Source organism: Panthera uncia (genome assembly GCF_023721935.1).
Source record: "Panthera uncia isolate 11264 chromosome A1 unlocalized genomic scaffold, Puncia_PCG_1.0 HiC_scaffold_17, whole genome shotgun sequence".
Classification (NCBI taxonomy): Eukaryota; Metazoa; Chordata; class Mammalia; order Carnivora; family Felidae; genus Panthera; species Panthera uncia.
In genome coordinates this window covers 41,264,978-41,292,463 of record NW_026057577.1, presented here as the reverse complement: position 1 = coordinate 41,292,463, position 27,486 = coordinate 41,264,978, and the positions used below count along the sequence as shown (strand labels likewise).

General features: G+C 38.9%; 1 long non-coding RNA gene and 1 pseudogene across 6 annotated transcripts in view; both read left to right on the top strand.

Annotated features, from left to right (window-relative positions):
- The window catches only part of LOC125935649 (uncharacterized), a 121,230-nt gene extending 94,670 nt beyond the window's left edge, over positions 1 to 26,560 (top strand). For all 6 annotated transcript variants that reach the window (XR_007461731.1, XR_007461732.1, XR_007461728.1 and 3 more), the window contains 2 exons: positions 21,698 to 21,769; positions 25,627 to 26,560. This is a non-coding gene — a long non-coding RNA (uncharacterized LOC125935649). The remainder of the gene's footprint in view (positions 1 to 21,697; positions 21,770 to 25,626) is intronic.
- Positions 1,465 to 4,118, top strand: LOC125935646 (60S ribosomal protein L7-like; annotated as a pseudogene).
- Positions 26,561 to 27,486: the final 926 nt, after the last annotated feature.

Genomic DNA, 27,486 nt, shown 5'->3' with positions numbered 1-27,486 from the left:
CTTTAAAAGATCTCTTTTAAGTTAAGATCTTTCATTATTTTTCTTGTGACTTGAATCATCTTCCAAGGTGGAAGATGTTAAACATCACATTAATACTTGCTGGTGATTGCAAAACATTACTGTATGCTACATCATGATAATGGTTATCGTCTCCAGAAAAATAATTATATTCCTTTAGTGTACTCATAAATATCTCTGCAATTTTTAACTGGTATTTTGTTCCCAGCCCATCTAGTACACAAGTTCAGATCATAGTACCAATTAATCAGTGGCTAGATTATAGAAGATAGAAAGTATTCATTAGGAAGCTCCAGGTGTCCTGTCTTTGTTTCAGAACATACCAGAGAATTTAGTTCAAAGTTCTGAAAAAATAGTTGTAAAAATTTTTTGACAGATGAGATATGAACTTAATGAACCAGGTACGGAACAACACTCTCTACTATGTCAAAGTACTCTCTGGAACTTTTCTATCAACCCGCTCTCCCTCACAACATGTCAACATGTGGCACCTGTGACAAATCCTCAACGATAATGATTTAAAATTGGACAAAAGCTATTGTAATTGGATAATAATAATATGTAAAATGGAGTAAGAGACAGCTGTTTTAGGTAAAAAAGAAGTTAAGCTTAATATTAAGCACTCAAGAGACTGGCTCTGTATCATGTGTCTTGCTGCAATTCATGTAGACAGTCCAGTCCAGGGGTTCTCAAAGTTCAGGGTGCCTAAGGATGACTAAATGCCTGTCAAAATGCATCTTCCTTGGGGTGCCTGTGTGGCTCAGTTAAGTGTCTGACTCTTGGTTTCAGTTCAAATCATGATCTCGCAGTTTGCAGGATCAAATCCGGTGTTGGGCTCTGTGCTGACAGTGCAGAGCTTGCTTGGGATTCTCTCTGCCCCTCCCCCCACCAAAAAAAAAATGGGGGCACCTGGGTAGCTCAGTCAGTTAAGCCTCCAACTCTTGACTTTGGCTTATGTCATCATCTCACAGTTTGTGAATTAGAGCCCCATGTCAGGCTCTCTGCTGTCAGCACAGAGCCTGCTTAGGATTCTCTCTCTCCCTCTCTCTGCCCCTCCCTGGCTCGTGCATGTGCTTTCTGTCTCTCTCTCTCTCTCTCTCAAAATAAATAAATAGGGGCATCTGGGTGGCTCAGTTGATTAAGTGTCAGACTTCAGCGCAGGTCATGATCTCACAGTTTGTGAGTTTGAGCTCCATGTCTGCTCCAGGCTGACAGTACAGAGCCTACTTGGGATTCTCTCTCTCCCTCTCTCTCTGCTCCTCCCCCACTGTGCTTTCTGTCTCTCCCAAAATAAATACATTTTAAAAAATCAAAATAAACATTAAAAATTAATTAATTAACATAAAACAAAAACAAAATGCTGATTCATTGCTGATCTTAGAGGCTCTGATTTGGCAGATAAAGAGTGGAGCCCAGGCATCTGCATTCTGTTCAGTTCCCCACATGATTATGATGCAGACCATAATGGAACATGCTTTGACTTATATTGTTACCAGCAACTAAGATGCCAAGAGGGTGGGTCATTGCTAAGCCTGATCCATTATGTATGAGCTGACTTAATGCTTGTCTTTGCTGGTTGACCAGTACTAATGGTCTCCATTGCATCCAAGATCAGTCACTGCTCAGAAGGAACAAAGGACTGGTATGCTGTAACTAACAATCATTGTGTGAGCTGACTCTGAAAAGGATACTTTGTTCTCCTGTCAGCTCTGAAGCAAACTTTTATGACAGGACACCAGCCCAGTAGTATTTAAACAAAATTCTGTGTGTTTGTATATGTATGTATGTGTGTGCATATGCATGGGCACAGCTACTGGACCCAAAATTAGTATTTCAAGGGTCTACCCTACACTCCTGATTTAGCTCCTCTATAATGTGGCATATGCACTCATAAAAATCACTGTGCTATGCACAACAGTGCAAGAGAAATGAAAGGGTTTATGGGAAAAGATGGGATCAGAGAGACAACATTACAGAACTTCATCAATGACACATTAAACAAAAAAGTATAGGAACCTAATAAAAATGCTAGCACAGTTTTACACATGCTAAATGGTTAAAAAATTCATAAGTAGCCTCATAACTTAAGAAATTCATAGGCAGCCAAAACAGAGGATGGAGAATGGAGAAAAAGAAGTTTTCTGGAGAAAAGAAATGGAGAATGGAGAATGGAGAAAAGAAGGTTTCTGCTGTGCCAGAAACCATTAAGAAAAAGTATTGCAGTGCTGAAGATCAAGCACCTGAGAAAAATGCTCAAAAGATGCTTCCCAAGGCAAGGATGAAGCTTATCTATGAAAAAGCTGAGCGCCAGAATAGGGAAGATTGGAAGATGTATAGAAGTAAGATTCGAATTGTGAGGATTGGGCAAGAAATGCAAACAACTTCTATGTAATGTGGAACCGAAGTGGGCATTTGTTTTCAGGATCAGAGATATCAGCGGTGTGAGCCCAAAAATCCAAAAGGTGTTGACACTTTATCTTTGTCAGTTCTTCAGTGGAACCTTTGTTAAGCTCAGCAAGGCTTCAGTTAACATCTGAGGATGGTGGAGCCATATACTGCATGGGGTACCCAAACCCGAGATCAGTAAATAAATTGATCTGCCAGCATAGTCATGGCAAAATCAACAAAAAGTCATTTGTGCTGACAGATAACACTTTGATTGCTCAAACTCTTGGGGAAAAGGGCATCGTCTACATGGAGGGTCTTATTCATGAGGTCTGTCCTGTTGGAAAATATTTCAGAGAAGCAAACAACTTCCTGCAGCCCTTCCAATTATCTTCTCCCCGAGGAAGAATGAAGAAAAAGATCACCGATATTGTAGAAGGTAGAGATGGTGACCAACAGGGAAGACCAGATTAACAGACGTGTTAGAAGGATGAACTAAGGTGTCTCCCATGATTATTTTTATAATCTGTTCAGTTAATAAACAGTGACCACTTCCAAGTTAGAAAAAAAAGGGAAATTCATAAATAATAAAGTAAACATGGCACTATATCTTAAAAAGACTTCAATGAGGACGTGAATGTTGAAAGGGTAGCAGCTTGTGACTCACTGTAAAGGGGTAGGAAGGTAGGTTATGTAAAGTCAGAGGAAAAATTTAACACTAGACTTAGATGGGACAACATAACACACGGAGCGCACAGAGTTAGCTGGTAGACCATTAAGCATCTGTGCGCATGTGCATATGCGTTTTGAGTGTCCCACACCGCTGGGTTCAGCTGAGCCAAGTTTTCTGTTTTCATCCAGTTTCTCACTCATAAGACCTCACTTTACATAGGCAAGGGTAAATGCGCACCATCCTCATATTGTTTCCTAACATATGAATCACCCTGGACCATATTTGTGTTTTCAAGGCAAGCATTATTGCAGAACTGACTCTGCCTGTAAGGAGTTCACATCAAAAGTAATAGTTTCAAGTTGTCAAGACTCTGCCAGTAGTAAGGAGGTCATTAGTGGCACATAGGGCCTGATGTCTAAGAGGCTTTGGGAACTGAAAATATGAAGGTTGAGGTAGTGGTGTTCCCTTCTACTTTCTGGGCTGTCCACGTGGTCATGAAAGATATCTTAGAGCTATTATCTCAGAGTCTCATGGGTGTTATCTTTTTCCATATTTTCATAGACTAACCTAGACTAACAATTACCCAAGGGTTTAGGATATCTAGGTATAAAAAATAAAAAACATTAGAGTAAGTTTCAGAGGATTCACATTTTATGCTTAGCTTTGCAAGCTATCTGACTGAAAGCAAGGCCCTTTATTTCTCTTGGATTCATTTCCTCATCTGAAAAAAAAAAACTAAACTGCATTTTCTTTCTCAAAGTTCCTTCCTGGCTCCAATATCTTTTGACTCTGAGACCTTCTGTGTTGATTAAATGTAGAGAAAATGAACACTTCTTGACCTCTTCAGAACACACCACGTGGCTCAGCAATATTTTTTTTCTCATCCCAGGTTGTCTTCCTTGGTCATTTCCCAAAGTGAAAAATTCCAAATGGTTATGCCCCTCCATCTCTGCCTCCACCAACAGGTGGAATTTACTGAGGCAGATTGAGTCTGAGCTTATAAAACTTGTTTATTTATTTTGTTAACAGTTTTATTGAAGTAAAATGGATATGCAATAAGCTGTACATATTTAGAGTATACAATTTGGAAAGTTTTGACATATGCATACACCCATGAAACCACCCCTATTACCATCAAGATAAGGAAGCTATCCAACACCTCCAGCTATTTGCTCATGCCCCTTTGTAGTTAATTCCTTCCTGTCCTGTTCCTCCTCCTTTCTTTCTATGCCCAGGCAACCACCGATCTGCTTTCTGTCAGTACAGACTAGTTTGTGTTGTCTGCAATGGTATGTAAATGAAATCATACAGTATGTACTATTGTTTTGTCTGGTTTCTTTCACTTGGCATAATTATTTTGAGATCTATCCATGTTCCTTTTGTTAATAAAAAGGACTAATAAAAGGAGGGAGATAGTAGTCTATCACATGGATATACCACAATTTGTTTATACATATTTACCTGTTGATGCACATTTGGGTTGTTTCCAGGATTTTAACCATTACAAATAAAATGGCTATAAATATTTTTTTTTACAAGTCTTTGTATGGATATCTGCTTTCATTTCTCTTGTGTAAATTCTTTAGAAGTCAAAAGGCTAGAGCATATATGGTAAGAATATATTTCACTTCTTTAGAAACTCCCCAACTGTTTTGCAAAGTCTTTTTACCATTTACATTCCCGTTAGCACTATATGAAAATTCCAAATTTTCCATATCCTTGCCAAAATTTAGTATGGTCAGTATTTTTAAATTTTGCCATCTAATAGGTATGTAGTGATCTCTCATTGTGGTTTTAATTTGCATTTCCACAATGACTAACAATGTTGAGCATCTTTTCATATGCTTATTTTCCATCTGTTTATCTTCTTTGGGGAAAGTCTGTTCAAACATTTTGCCCCATTTAAAAAATTGGGTTGTTTTCTATTTATTAAGTTTGCTTTAAATTGTGATAAAATAGGGGTGCCTTGGTGGCTCAGTTGGTTAAACCTCTGACTTCAGCTCAGGTCATGATCTCGTGGTTTAAGAGTTCAAGCGCCACGTCAGGCTCTGTGGTGAACCCTCAGAGCCTGGAGCCTGCTTCGGATACTGTGTCTCCCTCTCTCTTCCCCCTGCCCCGCTCACACTCTTTCTCTTCCTCTCTCAAATAAATAAATAAATAAATAAATCTTAAAAAAAAATTTTAAATGTGTTAAAATACATTTAATATAAAATTTACCATCCTAACCACTTTTATATGTAAAATTCAATGGCGTTAAATATTGTTGTGCCACTATCACCACCATCCTTTGCCACAGCTCTTTCATCTTGATGAACTGAAACTGTATCTATTAAACCGTAGTAAAACCGTAATAGTTTATTGTGTTTATTCTCCCGTACCCCCCAACTGTGGCAACCACCATTCTACTTTCTATCTCTATGAATTTGACTCATCGTAAGTACCTCCTATCAATGGAATCATATGGTTTGTAACTGGCTTATTTCATTTAACATAATTTCCTCAAGATTCATCCAAACTGTAGTATATGTCAGGATTTCTTTCCTAAGAGGCCAGATATTCCATTGTGTGTATATAACATGTTTTTTTAAATTCATTCCTCCATAAATGGACACTTGGATCACTTTCCCCTATCACTTTATTGTGAATAATGCTGCAGAGAACAAGAGTGTATAAATATTTCTTTGAATCCCTGCCTTTAAGTTTGATTACTGAGTTTTTAGAATTCTTTATACATAATTAAAATAAGACCTTTATCAGAAATATGACTTACAAACATATTCTCCCACTCTGTGACTTTTCTTCCTTTCTTTCTTTTTAAAAAAAAATTATTTTTAAGTAATCTCCACACCCAACATGGGGCTTGAACTCACAACCCTGAAATTAAGAGTTGCACACTCCACTGACTAAGCCAGCCAGGCACCCCATCTGGGGCTTTTTCTTTTTCTTTTTCATTTTCTTTTCTTCCTTTCTTTTTTTTCTTTGAAAGAACTAAAGAGAACACAAGTCGGGGGAGGGGGGGAACAGAGGGAGGGAGGGAGGGAGGGGGAGAGAGAGAGAGAGAGAGAGAGAGAGAGAGAGAGAGAGGATCTTAAGCAGGTTCCGTGCTTAGCTTGGACCCTGACATGGGGCTTGATCCCACGACCCTGGGATCATGACCTGAGCTGAAATCAAGAGTTGGATGCTCAACCCACTGAGTTATCCCTCTTTTCATTTTCTTAATAATTTCTTTTGAAGACCAACCAGAAATTTTTAGTTTTGGTGAAGTACAACTTATAATTTTGTTTTCTTCTTGGTTTTATATCTAAGAAATTTTGCTTAACCTGTGGTAACCACGATTTGGGAATTTCTCCTGTTTTTTTTTTTTTTTTTATTATTATAGACATTTTATAGTTTTCTATTTTACAATTGTATCTATAATCCATTTAGAGTTAATTTTTTAATGACATAAGATGTGGGTCAAAATTCATTTTTGTTTATAATGCTCCAGCATTATTTGTGGAAAAAGCTATCTTTTGTCCACTGCATTGCTTTTGCACCTTTGTCAAAAATCATCTGTTCATATAGGTGTAGGTTTCTTTCTGGACTCTCTAGTCTGGTCCATTGATCTATGCGTCTCTCTTGATGACATACTATCTTGATAACTGTGGCTTTATAAATGAGATAGTGTTGATCCTCCAGTTTTGCTTTTTCTCTTTCAAAGACATTTTGGCAATTTTAGTCCTTTGCACTACCATATGAATTTTAGAATCAACTTGTCTAATAGTACAAACAAACCTGCTGGGTTTTTTATTGGGAAGGTGTTGAAGCTATAGATGAGTTTGAAAAGAATTGACCTTTCATCTCTTCCGTTTATTAAAGTCTTCCTTAATTTTTCTCAGCAATATTTTATAGTTTTGTATGTACCTTGCATATCTTTTGTCAGACTTAACCCTAAGTTTTTCATATTGTTAGTGTATAGAAATACAATTGATTTTTATATATTGTCCTTGAATGCTGCAACATTTCTAAACTCATATATTAATTCTAGTAGCTTTTAAGCAGATTCCATCTTTTTCTATATAGAAATTTCCATATTTCTTCTATAAATAAAGACAGTTTGACCTCTTTCTTTCTAATATGACTGCTATCTATTTATTTATTACTTTAGCCTCGTTGCACTGGTTAGGACCACCCATATAATGTTGCACCAAAATGTCAAAAGTACACGTTCTCATCTTACTCCTGAATTTATGGGGGATGAACATTTAATTTCCACCATTAAATATAATGTTAGCTGTCAGTTTTTTTGTAATTGTACTTTGTTAGACTAAGTAAGTTCCCTTCTAGTACCAGTTTTCTGAGAGATTTTGTTTGTTTATCGGGGAACATTTTTTTTTACAGCATCTATTACATGATTACATAGATAGTTGTTGTTATTTTAGTTTTGTAGCTAAAAAATAGTCATGTATGGTGAGCTATGTTGAGTGATATTTGAATATGAAACCAATCTTGTATTCTCATTTTCTTCAAGCCCCACGTAATGGGGGTTACAGAAGGATAGACCCCATGTAATCATAATGTATTATCATTTTTATATATTGTTGGATACAGTTTACACTTGCCATTTTGTCTGGAATATTTGCACGTGTATTTATGATGGATATTGGTCTTTTTTTTTTCTGTCTGGTTTTGGTGTCATGGTTATGCTGGCCTCATAGGATGAATTGGGAATTATTTCATCCTCTCCAATTTACTGGAAGAGTTTGTATATAATTGGTATTGTTTCTTCCTTAAATATTTGGTGGAACTTGTTAAAGCCACTGACTCTGCAATTTTCTTTGGAGGAGGGAGTTTAACTACAAATTCAATTTCTTTAACAGATGTAGGGCTATTGAAGTTATCTATTTTTTCTTGAGGCAACTTTCATAATTTGTAGAATCTGTCCATTTTCTCATTTAAGTTGTCGAAGTTTTTAGTACAAAGTTATTTGTAATACTTTCTTATCATTTTTTTTTCCCTCAGAGACCCACTTTATTCAATTCTGTACATATGGGGACATTGGCCCAACCCAGCCCATCTTAGCATGTATCACCCTATGGAGAATAAAGCACCCTATGTACACAGCCAAAAGCTGCCCTGCTTGTGCCCCTGAAACCTGGGTCTGGCCCTCTTCAGCCCCTTGCCCTCCAAGGTGTCTGAAAGGGACAAGTGGGGCCCTGCCCAGCATCAGCACAAAGGAAATTCCTTATCATTATCTTAGCATCAGTTGTATCTGTAGGGCTATCACTTCTCTCATTCCTGATGCTGGTAATTTTTGTCTTCTTTTTCTTTTTCTGGTCAATCTGGCTAGAGGTTTATCAACTTTATTGATGAAAAATAAATTTTTTAACGTTTATTTATTTTTGAGAGACAGAGCACAAGCAGGGGAGGGGCAGAGAAAGAAGGAGACACAGAATCAAAAGCAGGCTCCAGTCTCCAGGCTGTCAGCACGGAGCCCAACGTGGGCCCAAACTGCCAAGCCGCGAGATCATGACCTGAGCCAAAGTCCGACACTTAACAAATGAGCCACCCTGGCTGCCCCTCAACTTTATTGATTTTAAAGAACCAGCCTTTTTGTTTCATGATTTTTCTCTGTTGTTTTTCTCTTTTATTTTTCATTGATTTCTGCTCTGATTTTTATCATTTGCTTTCTTCTGCTACTTTGAATTTGCTTTTAGTTTCTTAAGGCAAAAGTTGGGCATATATTCTTCTTAATGTCCTTCTAAGTAGTATTTAAAGGGCTATATCAGAGTCCTGTTGTATTGTCTTTGTAACAAATCACCACAAACTTAATGGCTTAAAGCTATACAAAATTGTCCTTTTATAATTTTGGAGATTAAAAATGCAAATTCAGATTTACTGACCTAAGGTCAAGGTATTGGCAGGGCTGGCTCCTTTTGGAATCTTGGAGGAGAGACTATGTTTCTTTGTCCTTTCCAGCATTTTTTTTTTTTTTTTTTTAAGTAGTCTTTATACCCAATACAGGGATCAAACTCACAACTCTGTGGTCAAGAGCTGTATGCTTTACCAACTGAATCAACCAGTCTGCCCCCCCCCCTCTTTTTTATAGCTCCTAATGCTGTCTGTGTTTCTTGGCTCAAGGGCCCTTTTTATATCTTCAGACTGTATCACTTCAGTCTCTGCTTCTGTCATCACATTGTTCTTTCTTCTGATTCTGACTCCTCCTCAGTTTCTCATATAAGGATTACTGTGATTGCATTGGCCTACTCTAATAATTCAGCATAATCTCCTCATTTTAAGATTCTTCATTTATCACATCTGCAAGTCCATTCTGTGATATAAGGTAATAACATTCACAGGTTTTAGAGATTAGGATGTGAACATATTTGGGTGCCATTGTTCACTCTACCACTTAGGCATCCCCTACTATTTGATATGTTGTGTTTTCATTTTCACTCTGTTCAAAATATTTTTTTTAATTTTGATTACTTTCCTTTGTCACCTTTGTTCTTTAAAAGTGTGCTATTTAGTTTCCAATTATAGTTGGCCCTTGAACAACACAGGTTTGAACTGAGCAGATCCACTTATACACAGATTTTTTACCATAAATACAGTATAGTACTGTAAATGTATTTTCTCTTTCTTGCAATTATTTTTTTGAATTGCAAAGGTAATTTAATTTCTTTTTTTATTATTTTTAATTTAATTTTTTAAATTTACATCCAAATTATTTAGCATATAGTGCAACAATGATTTCAGGAGTAGATTCCTTAGTGCCCCTTACCCATTTAGCCCATCCCCTCCCACAACCCCTCCAGTAACCCTCTGTTTGTTCCCCATATTTAAGAGTCTCTTATGTTTTGTCCCCTTCCTGTTTTCATATTATTTTTGTTTCCCTTCCCTTATGTTCATGTGTTTTGTCTCTTAAAGTCCTCATATGAGTGAAGTCATATCATTTTTGTCTTTCTCTGACTGACTAATTTCACTTAGCGTGATACCCTCCAGGTCCATCCACCTAGTTGCAAATGGCAAGATTTCATTCTTTTTGATTGCCAAGTAATACTCCATTGTGTGTGTGTGTGTGTGTGTGTGTGTGTGTACCACATCTTCTTTATCCATTCATCCATCAATGGACATTAGGGCTCTTTCCATACTTTGGCTATTGTTGATAGTGCTGCTATAAACATTGGGGTGCATATGTCCATTCGAAACAGCACACCTGTTTCCCTTGGATAAATACCTAGTAGTGCAATTGCTGGATCGTAGGGTAGTTCTAGTTTTAATTTTTTGAGGAACCTCCATACTGTTCTCCAGAGTGGCTGTACCAGCTTGCATTCCCATCTTTCTTGCAATTTTCTTAATAACATTTTCTTTTCTATAGCTTATTTTATTGTATAAATAAGCTATATTTACAGTATATAATACATGTAGCATACAAAATATGTGTTAATTGACTGTTTATGCTATCAGTAAGGCTTCCAGTCAATAGTAGGCTATTAGTTAAGTTTCGGGGAGTCAAAAGTTATATGTGGATTTTTGACTGTGTGGCAGATCAGCGTCCCTAACCTCCATGTTGTTCAAGGGTCAAATGTATATGGAGATTTCACAAAGATCTTTCTGTTATTGATTTTTAAAAATATTTATTTATTTTGGGGAGAACACAAGTAGGGGAGGGGCATCGAGAGGGGGACAGAGGATCTGAAGTGAGCTCTATGCTGACAGGCTGACAGCAAGCCCAATGTGGGGCTCGAACTCACGAACCATGCGATCATGACCTGAGTCATGATCCATCCAACTGACTGAGCCACCCAGCCAACCACCTGCCCCTCTGTTGTTGATTTTTAATTTCACACTGGTCATAAAATATACAATTACTTGAATCATTTAAAATTTGTCAAGACTTCAAAATATGATGTATTTTGGTAAATATTGTGTATGCATTTGAAAAGAGTATGTTTTCTGCTGTTTAGGGATGCAGTGTTCTATAATCATGGACTAGGTCAAGTTGGTTGACAGTGTTCAAGTCTTCTATAGCTTTACTGACTTTTCCTTTATTCTATTAATTCTTGAGAGAGGGTTATTGAAATCTCTGACTATAATTATGGATTTATTTACTATTCCTTGCAGTTCTGTACATTTTTGCTTTATGTTTATTTGGAGCTCTGTTATTGCATAAATGTTTAAGATTGTTGTGTCCTTGTGGTAGTTTGACACTTGGTCATTATGAATTGACTTTCTGTGTCTTTGGAAAGACTCTCTGCTTTCAAACCTTTTGTGTCTTGATATTAATATAGGCTCTTCAGCTTTATTTTGATTAGCATTAGTCTGATATATCTTTTCCTGTCCTCTCTCTTTTAACCTTTTGTGTCTTTATAATGTGCATTTCTTATATGTGCTATATAGGGAATCTTGCTTCTATAACCAGTTGGTTATATTTCTGCCTTTAAAAAAACTAATAGACTATCTTTTTTGAGCAGTTTTGACTTTACAGAAAAATTAAGTGAAAACTACTAGCGTTCCCATAGATCCCTTTACTCCTGCACCCCAGTTTCCCTATTATTGACTTCTTGCCTTAATGTAGTACATTTGTTGCATTTTTTTCTCAGCTTTGTCTTCCATAACAAATTCCATAGACTGGGTAGCTTAAACAACAGATACTATTTTTCACAGTTCTGGAAACAGACATCCAAGACGAAGGACCCAGTCTATTCAGTCACTGGTGGTGAAGGCCATTTTCCTGGCTTGCAGATGACGCCTTCTTCCTTTTCTGGGTAAAATCACACACACACACACACACACACACACACACACACACACACACACACTGATAGGGAGACAGAGACAGAGATTACCTCTCTTCCTCTCCTTATATGGCCACAGTTCTACTGAATTAGAGCCCCACCCTTATGGCCTCATTTAACCTTAATTAGCTCCTAAAACCGTATCTCCTGATATAGTCACTCTGGATTAGCACTTCAAGAAAGGGATTTGTCAGGGGGCAAAATTCAGTCCATAACACAACTGATGAGCCAAAATTGATACATGATCATCTCTGTCTTTTAATTAGGGTTGTAATTATTGATATAGTTAGATTTAAATTTATCATCTTGCTAATTGTTTTCTGTTTCTCCAGTATGTCTTTTGTTTCCTCTTTGTTCTTTTATCTGAATAAGGCTCTTTAAACCTAAAATAATTTACTGGTTTTTGTCCTGTTTTCAGTGACTAGCCTTGGGGCTGGATGATTGCCCTCTGGCTCCAATCCATTCCTCATTTCAGTGACCCACTCCTCTCCCACCAGCTCATGCAGGTGATGGTCCGATATGCCTTGGCTCTAAAAGTGACAGAAATCCAACAAGAATAATGTTCAAATATTTTGGAATGTCAATTTAAGGTTTTATAGAACTTAGTTCTACCTACTTATCTGCCTTAATTTTCCTTATCCTTCTTCAGATACCCTCCCTATTTTTTCTTCAAACTTAAATGTAATGGTGCTCATACCCTAAGTTACTTTATCTTCAGACTCAGCTTCCTCCTACCGTACATTTGATCATGGCTTTCCCTTTAAATATAAATCTTTTCCCTCTCCTCTTTGCATGATGAAATCTTATGGACATTTAGACACTCAGTTCCTGTTTTGTCAGTTCCTGGGGAAGCCTGACCTGGAACCCTGCTCCACTCAACAACAAAAAGACTCCCTCCATTGGGTTTGCAGAGTGCTTTGTAGGTGTGTCTGTTACAGCATTTTCCAAATTAGATATAGTTAGGTCTCTATGTGTATGTTTCTCCCACCAGGTGCCAAAAATCTTGAAGCTCCAGAGCCCATATATTATTTTAAAGTATATTTCAGATTGTTCTTTTTTTTTTTTTAATGTTTATTTGTTTATTTTTGAGAGAGAGAAAGAGAGGCAGAGAATGCCAAGCAGGCTCCACACTGTCAGTGCAGAGCCCGATGTGGGGCTCAAACTCATGGAGAGTGAGCCCATGACCTGAGCTGAAATCAAGAGTTGGACGCTCAACCAACTGAGCCACTCAGGTGCCCCCAGATTGTTCTTATATACATCAAGATTCTTGGTTGTAACTAACAGAAATGGATTTGGGTTTTGTTGGTTTGTTTATGTTTGCTCCCCCTCCCTTGCCCCCAGTTTTATTGTGGTATAACTGACAAACAAAATTGTATTTAAAGCATACAATGTGATGTTTTGGATATATATATATATATATATATATATATATATATATATATAGTGAAAGAATTCTCACAATCAAGTTATGTAACACATCCATCATATCACATAGTTAGCTTTTTGGTGTGTGATAAGAATACTTAAGATGTCTTTGTGGTTCTATATCTCACACTTAGATTTTAGGAGTGGTCCCACTATTCTCAGGACTGATCAGAGTGGTTCTCTCTACTTAAATTGTACAATCTGGCTTATGATGAACGCTTACTTTCCTCTTGAGAGTCTTGCACCTGGGTATGAGATAGGGAGAGGATGCCTACCTGACCAACTGCCTAATTAACAGACTCTGAGTCTCTAATGAGCTTCCCTGGTAGAGAACATTTTACATGTTTTTGTTTTTTTAATGTTTATTTATTTTTGACAGAGAGAGAGAGAGAGAGAGAGAGAGCAGGGGAGTGCAGAGAGAGAGAGGGAGACAAGAATCCAAAGCAGTCTCCAGGCTGTGAGCTGTCAGCACAGAGCCCAACAGGGGCCCGAACCCATGGGACCGCAAGATCCTGACCTGAGCCGAAGTCAGACGCTTAACCGACTGAGCCACCCAGGTGCTCTGGGAACATTCACATGTTGTAACAAATCCTTGCTAAGGGAATTAAATGTGTCTTATGTGACTTTACTGGGAGCAGACTCTTGGAAAACTGTAATTGGTTTTCCCTGAACTTTGCCCATATGCTTTTTTTCTTTGCCAATTATGCTTTACATTGTATTCTTTTAGTATAATAAATCCTAGCCATGAGTATGACTATATGTTAAGTCCTGTGAGTCCTCCTAGCAAATCACTGAACCTCAGCGTGGTTTTGGGGACTCTCAACATGGTGGACATCTCTTCAAGATAGTTATATGATACCTCTTCTAGAGTCCTAAATTTTTCAGTGGCTCTGGAAAAGTTTCTAGGTTAATCTTTTGGTTTGGTGTTCACATCTCCACAGGATAGTCTGAATTTGTAGCCTCTCACACTTGTGACACAGATTTGAGGTTCTGATTTCTGTTAGATGCCACCTTCCCTTGGTGGATAAATATCTTCATTGACCCTTCCTTGGTCAGTGGTCAGTGTCCTTCCATTTCTTTATCATGAGCAGAGTGGCCTTGTGAGCCTGGTTTTTGTGGGAAGCTCAAATCCTCACCTCTCATCTCCATGAAACCACTAATATTATAGTCCTTGGCCTCTGAGGCTAATATTGATTTGTCAATATTTTCTTAAGGGGTTTGGCTCCAACTCCTGTTTTGTGTCCCTAGCACCTGGGAATTTCCTTTACTTGCTTTCAAGCTTAACTCTGTATTAAAATTTTTTGTTAGGTTTTTTGTTTTTGTTTTTTTTTTTACCATCAATATTATTGTTTGAAGGTGATCTTTCTATTTCAGCTCAGTCGAACCTTTTGCCTAGAAATTGGAACTGTATCTTTCTCACCTTGAATCTTCTTTAGCATGAAACCCAGAAGGGTATGTAGAAGGGTGAACAAATGTTGTGTGACTGCATAAACGGGTTGTACAGAACTTTGTTGATCCTCCTCATCCTCACTTTTACCTCTCCACAGATTGATGTCCACAATTGGGCATCTTTGAGCATAGCAGGTCTCCATATTTATGACCTAAAAGGAAATAAGAAAAACTAATGTGAAAATCAAGAACTTTATCAGTTTGTGGGCATTGTATTAGCTGGTCAAGATTATAGATACTGGCCTGAGTAAATATGCCTGAGCAATGATAATGCTCCCAACCCCAGAGAGTGCAGCAGGAAAAAACCTGTCTATGAGCATTTTACATGAGGCATCATCTCATAGAGGCTATGATGACACTCCCATTGCCACTGAAGGAAAGAGAGAGGACTGTTGGTGGTTCCCGGGGCGGGGCGGGGGGGCCATGGATTGCTGTCATTTAATGCAGGCCTCCCACACTACCTTCTGTAGACAATGCAGATTCTGTTTTAGAATGATAGGAATCTAAAGAATCTTGTCTGGGATCATCCACGATGATAATTCTTCTAATTAGCTCTGGCCAGACTAGGGTACTATGCAGAAAATAATATTGTTTTTTCCAAATTCTGGATGCATAAAAGTGACACAGGTGTAATGATTTGCCAGAGCTCTGGAGAAGAGGGAGCTGGAATAGACAGGACTGACATAATGAGTAAAATGAAGAGCTAAGCAAACTGAGGACAAACAGTAGAGGTAAATACTAAAAGTCTAGAGGCCAAGAAGTGAGCTGGTGTTGGGACCCCTGTTACACAATCTCAGGATACACTGCGTGCATCTCCTTTGTAGGAACTGTTGTCACCACAGCAGGATGATCATCTGTACAAACATTTGTTAGTTATTTTCTTCACTGAACAATAATTTCTATGAGGAGACAGACTATGTCTTACTTACCCCAAGACCTACAGTGCCAGACATGTAGTAAATGTTTGTTGAATAAATGAAGAGTCATGGGATCATCCTATGTTGAGGCTTTTTTCACAATCCTTTCCTGAGTATGGATTGAATTCTGGATGGAATCTCCAGACTCACTGACCACCTCACAGTTCCATCAATAAAGCCCTTCCCCACACTTATTTCACCTCTATGTTTATGTAGTTCTGATCTGCCAGGTCAAAGCAAAGGAGTTAAGGGCTTTGTTTTGTTTTTTTATTTTCATTTTGGCTTGACTTGGTTTTATAAATTTAGTTAGAAGAAACATTCAAGATACAGAGAAAAATGGAAGTACTTTGTTTATAATTTCACAGCAATGGCTCTCTGAAATAAGGTGACCACAGAAATGAAATCCAAAACTCAGTCCTTCGTCCTTTTTAACCACACCATTGTGCCAATCACTCTCAGCCTTCAAACTTTGACCTGGGAGGTAAATGAGCAACCTTTTCTTTGTGGTTAAGCCCTTAAAAAAGTAGATACTTGGTTTTTGGAATTTTCTAAGTCAAATTCACTGCCACATATTTACAATGAAGTATTTATCTCTGGCTACCACAGACAGGAATGATCTTTGTGTAATATTTGTTTTAAGTTAATAGACATTCTTAATTTTAACTTTTGAGGGCAGGGGCATGATCTAACTATGTAAAACATAGTTGTATTGGTATTCAGTTGTTTTAGTGTAAGCAACATTTGTAGTTGAGGGGACTTAGTGTGATCATCCATTCGTGTTAAAGAATCATGATCTATAAATGTGAAAAATGGACTATTGTTTAGAACACCAGAATTTGTGGCCAGCTCTGCCCCTAATTGGAGACATTTATCATGGTTAATGTACTTTATAAATCTGACTGGAAAATTTCCCAAAATGGCTTTTGTGTGTGTGTGTGTGTGTGTGTGTGAGTGTGTGTATAGTTTATATTGTATATATATACATACACACACACTCACACACACTTTTTTTTTTTTCAGTTTGAGAGAGATAGCATGCACGTGAATGGGAGAGAGGGACAGAGAGAGAGACAGAGAGAGAGAGAGAGAGAGAGAGAGAGAATCTTAAGCAGGCTCCACGCTCAGTGCAGAGCCTGATATGGGGCCTCGATCCCATGTCTCTGGGATCATGACCTGAGCTGAAATCCAGAGTTGGATGCTCAACTGACTGAGCCACCCAGGCATCCCTTGTTTATATATTTATTGAATATCTATTATGAATCAGGTACTATTGTATATATAATAGGTGATGCAAAGGTTATTATCTATTATTATAAATACCATATATGTCAGAAATCTATGTCAGTGTCATAATATGATGTATTGAAAAAGACATGTGTCAGAGAAAGCTGAGAAGTAGTTAAGGAAAACTTGTGGTGGAGGTGACCTGAAAAATGAAGACATTTCAGCAGGTAAAAATGGGAGCAGAGCCAAGAAGAGTATCAGCACTGTTGTGGAATGATCAAGGTAGTCCAGTGGGACTGCTGTGCTGGGTACACAGAGGAGAGAGGGGGACATGTCTGGAAAAATGGGGTAGGGCCAGAGAACCTGGGGTACTGCATGCCAGCCTAAGGAATCTGAACCTCATTTTCCATAGGTAGTAATAAGCCATTGAGTAATTTTGAACATGAAACAAACAGGAAAGCCTTGAGAAGAACAATAACACAATTAGTGTTCCATATTTAAGTAATTGCTACCCAAATCGGGAGATCTTTAAAATCACTTTGAGGATTATGTTTTAAAATACAAATTTATAGGCTACGCTTCTGGAGGTCCTGAATCATTAGGACCTTTCATTCTGATTCATCCTATTCTCAGAAGAGATGGCTTCCCTAGTGATGTCGACAACAGTGGTGCCCCTCAGGACTCAATGGTAGCAGAGCCATTGGCAGCATTCAGTTTATAGCAGTAGTAGCTGCAGCAGCATTGGCACCCAACCAGGCTGGCATGACCTTGGCAGTGGGCCTAACTGCTTAGCCCACCTCAGTTCACACTCCTTTTCTTTCTTACTTTCTTTCTTTCTTTCTTCAAAAATTTTTAAACATTTTATTTTATTTTATTTTATTTTATTTTATTTTTTTTTTTTTTAACGTGTATTTACTTTTGAGACAGAGAGAGACAGAGCATGAACGGGGGAGGGTCAGAGAGAGAGGGAGACACAGAATCCGAAGCAGGCTCCAGGCTCTGAGCTGTCAGCACAGAGCCCGACGCGGGGCCCGAACCCACAAGCCGTGAGATCATGACCCGAGCCGAAGTCGGACGCCTAACCGACTGAGCCACCCAGCCGCCCCTATTTTATTATTATTTTTAAAAAGTTTTTTTTAATGTTTATTTTTGAGAGAGAGACAAAGCATGAGTGGGGGAGGGGCAGAGAGAGAGGGAGACAGAGAATCTGAAACAGGCTCCAGGCTCTGAACTGTCAGTACAGAGCCTGATGCAGGGCTTGAACCCACAAATGCAAGATTATGACCTGAGCCAAAGTCAGCCTTTCAACCAACTGGACCACCCAGGCACCCCTGCACTCCTTTTCTCTCTTTCTTTCTTCCTTCCCTTGTTTCATGTTTATTTTTGTGAGAGACAAAGAACACTCTTGCACTCACGAGCTGGGGAGGGAACAGAGGATCCAAAGCAGGCTCTGCACTGACTGCAGCAAGCCCAATGTGCGGCTCAAACTCACAAACCTTGAGATCATGACTTGAGTCAAGGTCAGAGGCTTAACCGACTGAGCCACCCAGCTGCCCCTCACACTCCTTTTCTGAGCTAGATTCTTTAAGTTTCCTTATGATTAATTCCTACTTTGCTTAATTATCCCAAATCTTCATTATGTGAAACCGAGTTCTCTGGCCAGTACAAAAACCAAGTGGAGTTCTCAGGAATGTTCAGTCCGTGTTCATTCTTCCATACCTGCCTCTAACAGAGAGAAGAAAACATACAGTTTATCTCTTTGTCCTCTGGGAGAAAGCCCAATTGCTTGATAGAAGAGTCCACACCTGGCCATGAAGTATGTTGGAAAAGGTCTTCAAGTGCTAGGATATAAAAGTGTATCTATCTCCGTTTCCCAGCCTCATTGCACTGCTCCTCTGCCTTGACATGGATTTATTTGGCATGAATTACTTGCCTACTTGATGAAATTCCTCTCAACTTTCTAATGCTTTGGTATTCTAAAGTCTTGATTCTTTAGCCCCCAACTTTCTCTCTGAATTTGATTCCTCAGATTTCAGAAAAGTTGCAGCTGTGTTCCTGCCAAGACATTTTTGGAAGCAAGCAGCTGTCTAGTGCAGGTTTTAATTCTTGCTATTTGGTATCAGAGGTAACTTGTGTGTCTTTTTAAATCCCTGTTTGCCTTAAATAGATTTTAGGAGGAAATGATATCCCTTAGCTTAGCTGCAAACCTTTACCCCAGGACAAGAATATATGATTACATGGAGTCCAGAGCTTTTGTTTTGACAGGAAACTTTCTTCTCATTCTTTACCATTTGCAGGATCCAGAACTGTAATGGTAGGGGTTTTATTTTAAGGTCAGAACATCTGTACTTTTCAAAAGACCTTCATTTTGAACCCAAGACTCTCAATGCCATGTTTTTCCTCCAGGTGAAACTGAATGGGTCACCTCTACAGTCTGGAGAGGTGAGCAAAGATGGTGTTAATGCACACAGGAAGTAGGAGGCTATGCACTCCAATAGGAAACATGTCCTATGAAATAGCAGGAGCCAGACTTCCTGGGAAGATGTTTGCTTGGCAAAGCGCTGTCCTATCACTGACACTGCTTGATCACTTATAGGTGACTTTGGAATATTAATTTAGAATGAAAGGGAAAGATACCAAATTTCACCTAAAGAAGTGTTTTAGTATGTATCAAAATTATCTGATTACTAGAAATATAGATTGCTAGGCACCACACCAGACCTGCAGAGTAGGAGTATTTAATATTTAGGTAAATGTGTGTACATGTGTGTGCATGTGTATGTGGGTTGGAGGTAGGGAGTTTGGTCATATTTAAATTAGTAAAATGACTTCAATAAGGGCATAAAAGGTGGGCATCTGGGTGGCTCAGTCAGTTAAGCATCTGACTTCTGCTCAGGTCATGTTCTCATGGTTGGTGAGTTCAAGTCCTGCATCAGGCTGTGTGCTGACAGCTCAGAGCCTGGAGCCTGCTTCGGATTCTGCGTCTCCCTCTCTCTGCCCCTCCCCCATTCACACTTTGTCTCTATCTCTCTCAAAAATAAACACACAAATTAAGAAACTAAGGGCATAACAGGTAAATCCAAAATAACTAATGATCAATATTAGTAAATTATGCCAATATTGAACAATTGCTGAATTTTAAATAGTGTTTTTCCATTATTAAGTTAAACTTTTTATTTTGAGATAATTTGAGATTTAAATGCAATTGCAAGAAATATTGCAGAGCGATTCCATAATCCTTTTACCCCTTATCCCTAATGGTAAAGTCTTACAAAACTATAGAACAGTATCACAACCAGGACATGGACATTGATAGATCAAGATACAAAACAAAATACTTCCATTACCACATATCTCACAATGCTTTTTTGTAATCAAACTTACTTCCTACCACTTACCCTGTTCCTTGACTCCTACCTATCACTGTTTTCCATTTCTCTAATTTGTCATTCAAAAATGTTGGATAAATGGAAACATATATTCTGTAACCTTTTGCATTTTTTTCCCCCACTCATCATAATTCCCTGGAAATGCATCCAAGTTGTGCGCATTAGTAGTTTGTTTCCTTTTTTTGTTGAGTAGTGTTACATGATATGGGTGTAACATCATTTGTTTAACTATTTACTCTTTGAAGGACATCTGAAATGTTTCCAGTGTGGAGCTATTATGAATAAAACTACTGTAAACATTTGTGTACACATTTTGTGTGAACATAATTTTTCATTTCTCTGGTGTAAATACCCAGGGGTGCAACTGATGGGTAGTATAGTAATTGTTTCATTTTTAAAGAAACTGCCAGACTCTTTTCCAGAGTGGTTGTACCATTCTTCATTTTCCACCATCATTGCATGAGTGATTGGATTTCTCCACATCCTTGGCAGCATTTGATACCGTCGGTGTTTTGGATTTTAGCCGTGCATGGTGGTATTTCTTTGTGGTTTTAATTTGAAATCCTCTAGTTGCTAATGACGTTGAATATCTTTTCATGTACTTTTTTTTTCCATTTGTGTGTCTTCCTCAGGGAAATGTCTCTTTATGTCTTTTGCTTATTTTTAATTGCATTGTTTGTTTTTCACTATTGAGTTTTGAAATTTTCTTATGTATTCTAGATACTATTCATTTGTCAGGTTTGCAAATATTTTATCATACCCTACAGAACCTGGGAACTGTGCAAATAAAACCAGTCTAGTGTTTTTCTAGTTACATTAGGATCAAGAACTTGTTTCATGTAAAAGCGTCCATTCCTGTGATATCTACCTGCCCACTGCAGCTCTAGTGACTAGAGAGACCCGAGTGCCCCTAGAGGCCATGTTTGGTAGTGCCAGCAGCTCTCAGGCCTGGCAAAGGTTTAAGTTCAGGTGGTCCTGAGGAAGTTCTATTCCTGAAAGCTTTGCAAGTTGGAATCAGGGACAGCTGGAGTGGTTGACCTATTCCTATTTGGAGATGTGTTTCCAAGGGCAGAGCAGAAGAGTGTTGACCAGAACAGTCAACAGATTAGCCTGGCAGGTGATAATAGGATTGAGATAGCTCCACACGAAAGAATCCAGATACAGAGTTAAAAAACATAAACTGAAAAAGAAGAAAGGCTGTGAAAGTGGGGCTGTGTTCATCTGGGTGCAGTAGAGAGAGCTTTGAAGAATCACTTCTTAAGAATTTATGATAATCACATCAGCCATTATCTCTAACTTACAAAATAGTAACAGGTACTGTATAAGTGCTTTCTACATGCCAGGAATTGTATAGTGCATTATATACACATTATTGCTAATCTTTGTGTAACAGGTAAAATATCATGAGCATATTAAACCAATGTATTTTTGTCCTAGATAATCTGTGGGGCGAACTCACTTTATGGATCCCATCTCTAGAGCCCCTCCTGAGGTATTTAGAACAAAGAGGTGAGTGTCATAGTACAAAGCAGATACTACTTCCATCAAATGGTTAGGCCATGCCTAACCAGGGTTATGAGTTTGAGTCCCACATTGGCCATGGAGCCCACTTAAAAACAAATAAAGTAAATAAAATAAAATAAAATAAAATAAAATAAAATAAAATAAAATAAATAAAGTAAAACAAAATAAAATAAAATAAAATATTTAAGAAAAGAGAAAGAGAGTTTTTTTCTCTTTGCTCCTTAAGGCTGACCCTTGGGCTAGGGTTGCAAACATCCAGTCAGTGTTAGAAATATCCAGAGATCCAAAGAATATCAGGCTTGGTGACTTCCTTCCCTAGGTGCTTTCTTGGGCTGGGAATCTTTCCTCATGCCTGGGAAAGATTGTGGGTGAGGAAGGGTGATTGGAAGAAGCTGTGGCTCCCTGGGAAGAGCACCAAGGAGTAAGCCCACCTGTACTCTCCTCCCTCCTTCTGATGGCCTTCCAGGGCTACTCTCTGGCCAAGTAACAACTGGAAGTCAGTAAACAAAGGAGGCACAAGAGTAGTCCATAGTAGTCAGCCTTGGGACAAAGAGTAGGGTGGAGGAGAATTTAAATAGAAGGGACAAATGGAGGACAGGGGGAACACCTGCTTACCTTTATCATCTCTCTCTCTCTAGCTCCCCTATTTCCAACACACGCATACGCACACACACGTACACATGTATGCACTATAACCCAGCAGCTCTAACAATTTTCCCCTGTGGATCATTGTCACTGTGCTGTGGAGCTTTGCATATGCAGTTCCTGCCTAAATAATCTTTTCCTTCACCTACCATCATCCTTCCAGTTTCAGTTTAGACATCATTTCCTCTGGGAAGCCCTTACTGGTCTCCAAGCCTAGGCTGGATACCCTTCCTCTGTGTTCCCACAATAATCATGGTTAACATATTTAAATTTATACAGTGGCAGACACTGCTCTAAGTAAATCTTAACATGTGTTAATGCATTTATTCTTTGAAGACTTATCAGAAATATACTATTATATATATTCAATTTACATTCAAGAAAACCAAGGCACACCACAGCTTGCTGATCAAGGTCATACAAGTAATGAGTATGGGGCCTACATTTGAGTTCAGGCAGACAGGAACTGGAGCCCATGATCTTAGCCACTGTGCTAAGCTGCTTTCAGTTCCCAACTGTATTTATCCCTAGACCATTCACAGTGCCTAGTACTTAGAAGGTACTCAGTAAATACTAGCAGATTTAATTAGTTAGTTAGTTAATTAATCTATGTAGGACAGGAGTCATAAGTCATTTTTTTTAGAACATCTGGGTGAGAAGGATTTGTTACCTAGCTTTTGCTTTGTCCCTAGGAAAAGCTTAAGTGAGGTTGTGTTTTAATGCCCAAGATCTGGCTAAGAACTTCTGATACACCAGAATTTATTATCCTGGTTGCTCTTGGGGGAGTTCATGTGTCCATATGATGGAGGATCTTACAGTATGATTTCTGCAAAAACCATTAATGGTATCCACTTCAGCAATTATATTTATCATTTCCCACCTGGGGATTCAAGCCCTAGCCTTTGCTCACATGGATGTGCAGTAACTTATGGATCTGCTGCTGTGTCTGACGCCACGGTTTCTGCAAAAACCATTAGTGGTGTCTGCCTCAGCAATGAGGTACAGGAATTGGCTCATGGAAGAAATCAAAGAAAAGAGGAAGGTAGCTGCGTGGATGAGCTGTGGGAAGATGGTCTAATATACAGGAAGGAAACAGCTCTAAGGGGGAAACAGATCAGATTCAATTAGATGAAGTGTTAAACTGAGATCTTGCAAAAGTGAAGAGAATAAAAAAACTAGAATTTTAGGGTATACTTCCAAATGACAGGCACCATGCTTTACATAGATGATCTATTTAGCAATTCAGAGGGATATTTTTCGGTTTACAAATGAGAAGACTGGAGGTCTAAGAGTTTAAGTGTTTGCCAAGGTTATTCAGAAATAGGCCATGGTGAAATCCAAAGCCTGTGCTCTTTCTACGGCTCATAACCTCAAGGTACCTCAGCTTGAGAGCTCCAGTGTGCCAAGTCCTGGAGATGTACCATTGAAGAAGGCACATTCACAGTCTCAAGGATCACATTAATCTTTGTGAAACATGCAATGGTAGGATGTGATGGGAGTGCAAGGACATCAACTCATCTTGGTGGAAGTGGAAAGAGACACTGGCCTTAAGGAAGGTTTAAGAAGGAAGTGAATTCAAATGGAGCCTTGAGACACCAGGAATTAGCAAGGAAAGGAAGTAGGCAGTATATTCCAGGAAGAAGTTAGAGCTGAAACAAGTGCCTAGAGATCTCCCAGAACTCCAAATAGATCAGCAGGAAGCAGGATGATGACAAGAATTAAGGCAGGACTGATAAACAAGGGTTCAAATGTGTAGGGCCTTGTGTAATATATAAAGGATTCTGGACTTTATCTGGTAGGCCATAAGGAGACAATAGAGTGACATCACCAAATATGGAAGGATCACCTTGCTGTCATGTAATGAATGAATTAGAGGGGTCAAGAATGTGGGCAAGAATGATAGCTTAAACTAACATAGTGACACCAGGAAAGAGAGGGATATTCAGCAAATATCAAGAAGGCAGAGTCAACAGGACTTGGTGAGTAAGAGACAGTGAGGAATAGGGAAAGAGGGATCAATTAGGATGCCATGGCTTTTGGTTTGGACCACTGAAAGGTATTGGCATTCACTGAAGTAGGGAAATCAGGAAAAGGAGCACACTTGGGGCAGATTATATTGACTTTAATTTGGGACATCCAAATGCAAAGACCTGTTGCTTATATGGGTATGGACCTCAAGGTGGAGACCTACCCTGAATAGAGCAATTCAAGCCATCAACATGAAGATCTTTGTTTCCAAACTTGGCTAGGAATCAGATTTGCCTATGGCGCTTTTTGCAAATAACATGTCTAACTTCATCTAAGCCTGACTAAATCAAAATTCTCAGGAGGCAGAATCTAGATACATATGTTTTTAAAGAGCTCCATCAGGATTCTGATGCTCTGCCAAGGTTGAAATTTACTGATATTGATGATAGCTATGAAAGTGCGGTGCTCAGACTTCCTTCAGGTGAACCTGGTCTGAGAAGCACACTTGACTGACAGACCCAGCTGACCACCTCTCCCCCAACCTTTGAATCCTGCACTGTGTTCACACCAAGGCCACACTTCCCAGCTAGCCATAGGACTACTTAAAAGGCAACTTTGGCTCCAGGATTCCCTGTGCGCCTGACTGAAACTGTCTTAGAACTCGATGGCAGTCTGAGACTCTTCCTACTGATTTTCCTTTACCCTCTTCTTTCATAGGTGAGTTGTTGAAATGATATCATGATCTAAATTCTTTTCCCAACTTACTTCTGCTGCCTCTCCTTTATCCTTCACAGATATTTCTCCCAATAAATCTCTTGCATATCTAATCACATCTTGGTGGATGCTTCTTGGAAAACTTGAACTGACACAGTGTGGATGATACTTTAGGCATAGAAATAGCAGTGATCATTCAGTGTAGAAGAGAAAAGGTCCAAAACAGAGCTCTGAGGGTCATCTACTTTCACAGGTTGGACAGAGGAAGAGGTGACTACAGAAAGAGGTTAATAACTGGGTGCCTGGGTGGCTCAGTTGATTAAGCATCCAACTTCAGCTCAGGTCGTGAGCTTGAAATCCCTGGGTTCAAGCCCCACATCAGGTTCTGCTTTCAGCTTGGAGCCTGGAGCCTGCTTCAGATTCTGTGTCTCCCCTCTCTCTCTGCCCCTCCCCAGCTTGTGCTCTGTCTCTCTCTCAAAAATAAACATTAAAAAAAGTTTGTTTTTTTTTTAAAGAGAGAGACTGAAAAAAAGTGGCCAAAGAAGCAGAAAGGAAACAGAGACCATGACTTTACAGAAGCCCAGGGAAGAGATCTTCAAAAGAATGACATGGTTAATATGGTCAAATGCCACAGAGCTCTAATACAGACTTGCAAGAGTCCCCTAGATTTGGCAATATGGATTGGAATCTCAGTGAGAGTCACTTCAGTGGAGTGAAAAGCCAAGATTGCAACAGCCAAGGAATAAATGACAGGTGAAGAAGAGGAGATAGTGAGCAGATACCTTTTTGAAGGACGAGAGAGCCTGAATGGATGTGGAGTTGAGAATGGGTGTATTTTTTAAGATGGGAAATACTAGGGCCTGTTTAAATGCTTTCAGGAGAGCGGTAAGTGTGAGGGCACGAGTGAAGATACAATATTGAGAGATGGTAGAACCAAATGAGATCAGATTACAAGTAGAGAGAGTAGATTTGGATAAAAGGCAGGACATCTTTCCCATTTGGGCAATGGAGAAAAGAAGGAGAAAGAGGTACAGACAAAAGTAAATTTGTGCATTGAGTAGAACAAAGTTGAAGGTGTTCCCAAATGATGAATTCTATTTTCCTTAAGGTGAAGTCTCTTACAGACAGTGAGAAGTGCTGGGATATAGATTAAGAAAAGGAGGGAGAAGTTTCAAATGATTTCTGTAGAGTGGGAGTAAAGCTACCCATACAACAGAAGGATTGCCATACATCCACTGAGAACCTGTTTGGAGTGCATGAATTCAGAGTGGCCTGACTATAAGTGTTTGTATAATTTTTTTTTTCCCATCATGGCTAACAGACTAGGTGTGAAGCACAAAGGCAGGTGGTTGTGTACTTCAGTCATGGAGTTTTCCTGGGCATGTGTGATGGAAGGATCAAAAAAGAAGGCAGTAGAGGAAACTGGATGGAGAAGGGTAAAAGTGATTTGTGGGGTCTAGATTAGATAGAAAAGTAAATGCAGAGAGAATGAAGAAACAAGAGTCAAGAACAAACAGTGCGAATTCCAGAATGAGAAAACAAGATAGGACATTATTATCCAGGTAATGGCATATAGAGGTGGAATAATTTTAGGTGGTGGTGAGACCCAATGTATGTCAATTGAAATAGGTAAAGGTGATGGTATTTAGAGTTGAATAAGTAAAGAAGCACTGGATGGGTCTTTCATATAGACATTGAAGGAACCATCGATGATGATAGACTGGGGGAAAGAGGGAGATGATAGATGAAAAGCCAAGGTTCACAGTGAATGATGGGACATTTGAGGAGGTCAACAAATAAGAGAGATGAGGAAGGGAAGATAGTAAAGCCAGGCTTTGGGCCTTCAAGGAAAAGAGGATTTTACTCAAGGATGGAAGAATAATGCCCTGAATGCATCATTGCTTAAGGAAGATGCTGTCAAGATAATCTTTTGACTTCAGAGTACATCAGGTATAGCAAACTAAGAAGCAACTCTTCAGAGGGTGCCAAGGCAAGACGTTTTCTTTGGAAAGGTCTGGGTTTCAGGTTAGGCAAGATACTTAGGGAACACTTGGTGATGTTGAAAATCCTGTGGAATTTATGCATAAGAAGTAGTTTCCCAAGAGTACAATGGGAAGGAACAGTAGTGGTTGAGGCAAGAGAAAGGAAGGACAAAATAGTATGAGGAAGAGTCTAGGAGAGAAGAGATGACAAAAAAGGTGACATGGAAGTGAACCATGTTGTACTAAAAGTAGGGCATCTGGAAGACTTAGTTTCCATAGTGGCTTTATGTATAGGAGGGACTTAGTTTTCTGTACAAAGTCAGGCATGGCCCTTGTTGATTATAGTTCCAAGAGGAATCTAGTTTAGATGAGCCCATGAGCAATAACAGTACC